Genomic DNA, 2897 nt, shown 5'->3' on the forward strand with positions numbered 1-2897 from the left:
AGTCAACTTAAGCATGTGTATGTAAACTTTTGAGCACCACTGTATGAATGAACAGGCAAACTATGTGGCATTTAAAAACTTTAATATTCAACAACTGAAAAAATACAACAAAGATAAGGATGAGTGTAATATTCGTGCAACATGCATAAAGATGTGTCTGTAAAGTTTGTGCAAAAAAGTCACTAAAAAAATATATAAATAAAAAGTTAAAAGGGCTCCATGGTTTCACGGCTCATTCCTTCTCGCTGGCCTAATAAAATAAAAACAAGTTAGACATGTAATACTAAGAATGAACACATTGACAAAAGAATTTTTTGATGTTATTATGAACATAACGCAGAAGAACTTCAATTCCGTCTGTGTGGGGCAAACTTCAGACTTGCCCAATCAGATCCTCCGCTTCTGCAGCGTCAGCACAGGGAAGTTTTTCTGGCAGCCGCTAGAGTAGAAGTCCAAATGAAGCAAATTATAAGTCAAATTAAAACCTCTTGTCACGCCAAGCTAAGCATAATACTAATGTGAACAATAAATACACCTGCCTTTTATAACCCTGCATACAGCCAGGTCCTGGAAGGCTTTCTTTGTCTTTCTTTCCCGCAAGCTGTACTGTCTCAGCAGCATGTGGCGGATGGCATCACCTCCAGTACAACCGAGGGTCGACAGGAAAAGTTGCTGTAAAACATATATTAACATATTATGCATACAGTGTAGAGCTTGTACAATCTCATTTTGTAAGAGAAGTCAGTTCAGTTAAGATATTAGATTTTATGCAATTATATAGTGTTTGTCTTAGGGCAGGCCTATGTGTGCACACACACACACACACACACACCTCGAGTCTTACCTCTCATTTTGATCTCCATGTCTGAGCCACCTCCCTCTGTGTGAGTTCTTCTGTTTAAAACAAAAACGTTATGTTACTCTAGTGATCCTTGCCATTAAATTGTACTTCATTGCAAATGCAAAAATCAAAGCAACCGTACCTTCAACTGGGTCCCAAGATGAAGTGGCAGTCCGTGGTAGGGTCACCACAGACTCATCCTGCTCTGAGCAACCAGCTGGTTTCCTGCATGTCGTTGATACATATAATAAATAAATAATATATGATTATTATATAAGATGAAGTTGATAGGTTGCCTGCACATGCCATTACAAAATATGAACCTATTCTATTATATTAGACAAAATATATATATAAAAAAACAACTTACATGCAGGTGGTGGAGGAAGTGTTATCTGCTGAGCTGAAAAAAAGACAGGAAGAAACAAACATGATAGAGACAAACATGATATGCACCATGTTTTTACATGACTGTAAAAAGTACAATAGTTCTCTCTGAAATGTATACATTTCAGAGAGAACTATTGTACTTTTTACAGTCCTTCACTGCATTATTCTGACACCTTTAGTTACTTTACAAATTAGGATTTATGCATTAAAACACATGTAGTTCATAAAATACGATGTTTTATTATTAAATGAAACTACCCAACAATATACAGGTCTACAAGTCCAGCTGAAATGATTAGCAGATTAAACACAGCACTGTTTGGACCGTTTCCAGTTTCTACAACAGGAGGATTTTTTTTGCATTGAGTACTTTTACTTTTAATATTTTACTTTAATACATTTTCCAGATGATACTTGCATATTTTTATTGAAATAACATTTTCAATGCGGGAGTTTTACTTGTAACAAAGTATTTTGACACTGTGGTATCAGTGCATTTACTAAAGTACAGGGTGTGAGTACTTCTCCCGCCACTGCCTGTATCATGGGGGACTCCCAACCCTGAAAAGGGACAGTTTGCTTCCCTCCAATCAGACAGGAGACGACCCAGCATCAGGGCCAGCGCCACCAGGCTGAGGGACGGCGTCTTCCCTCATGCTGTAAGACGAAAAGAAATCTGCATCTCACTGAACAACGTGCTGCTATCCCTTAAGGCTGACCCCCACGCGATAATTAGCAATAATGACCGGCTGGCTCTACATTATCCCTCAAATATGAACCCCAGATAGCACCATGGGGCACCATGTCATCCTTTCTCATAAATAGTCCTAATATGCAGTGGCCTGAGAAAGCTTACACACCCCTGCTAAAGTTGATTAAAAAGAGGAATAAAAAAACGTCTTTTGGAAATTGATCTGAATGCCTTAATTAAAAACATTTAGGAAAATCCAACCTTTTAAAAAACAATTTTCTTTATGAATGGATAATGTTTGGTAAATAAATAAATATTATTCCTTAAAATACAAGGGGCATAAATATACACACCTCTACGTTAAATTCCCATAGAGGCAGGCGCATTTTTATTTTTAAAGGCCAGTTATTTCATGGACCAGGATACCAAGCATCCTGATAAAGATCCCGTGGCCTTTTGGGGTCAACGATCCAGCTGTTCCACTTAGCGCTCCCTCTAGAGGCCTGGAGCACTACCTTAGCGGCGCTTTTTTTGTGCATTTGTTTTTGCATCGTTTTTTATTCGCAATATGTTTATGTATTTGGTTGTGTTGTGTGTATATGCAGCTTGTTTATGTATTTGGTTGTGTTGTGTGTATATGCAGGGCGTTTGTGTATTTGGTTGTGTTGTGTGTATATGCATTTCGTTTATGTATTTGGTTGTGTTGTGTGTATATGCAGGGCATTTGCTGAATGCTGCGCATGTGTTGTCAAATTATTGAAGTTGTTTTGCTTTTTGTATAGTTTTTTTATTTGCAGCGTGTTTATGTATTTGGTTGTGTGTATATGCAGTGCGTTTATGTATTTGGTTGTGTGTATATGCAGCATGTTTGTGTATTTGGTTGTGCTATGTGTATATGCAGCGTATTTGCTGAATGCTGCGCATGTGTTGCCAAATTAATGAAGTTGTTTTCTTAATTTGCTTGTGTTTTGTCTA

General features: G+C 37.6%; 1 long non-coding RNA gene across 1 annotated transcript; it reads right to left on the bottom strand.

Annotated features, from left to right (window-relative positions):
• Positions 1 to 539: 539 nt before the first annotated feature.
• LOC116703038 (uncharacterized) lies at positions 540 to 1081 on the bottom strand. The gene is made up of 3 exons (XR_004335321.1): positions 984 to 1081; positions 845 to 894; positions 540 to 672 (listed from the first exon to the last, which is right to left on the bottom strand). It is a non-coding gene; the product is annotated as an uncharacterized LOC116703038 (long non-coding RNA).
• Between the last annotated feature and the right edge of the window lie 1816 nt (positions 1082 to 2897).

Source organism: Etheostoma spectabile, chromosome 15, assembly GCF_008692095.1.
Source record: "Etheostoma spectabile isolate EspeVRDwgs_2016 chromosome 15, UIUC_Espe_1.0, whole genome shotgun sequence".
NCBI lineage: Eukaryota > Metazoa > Chordata > Actinopteri > Perciformes > Percidae > Etheostoma > Etheostoma spectabile.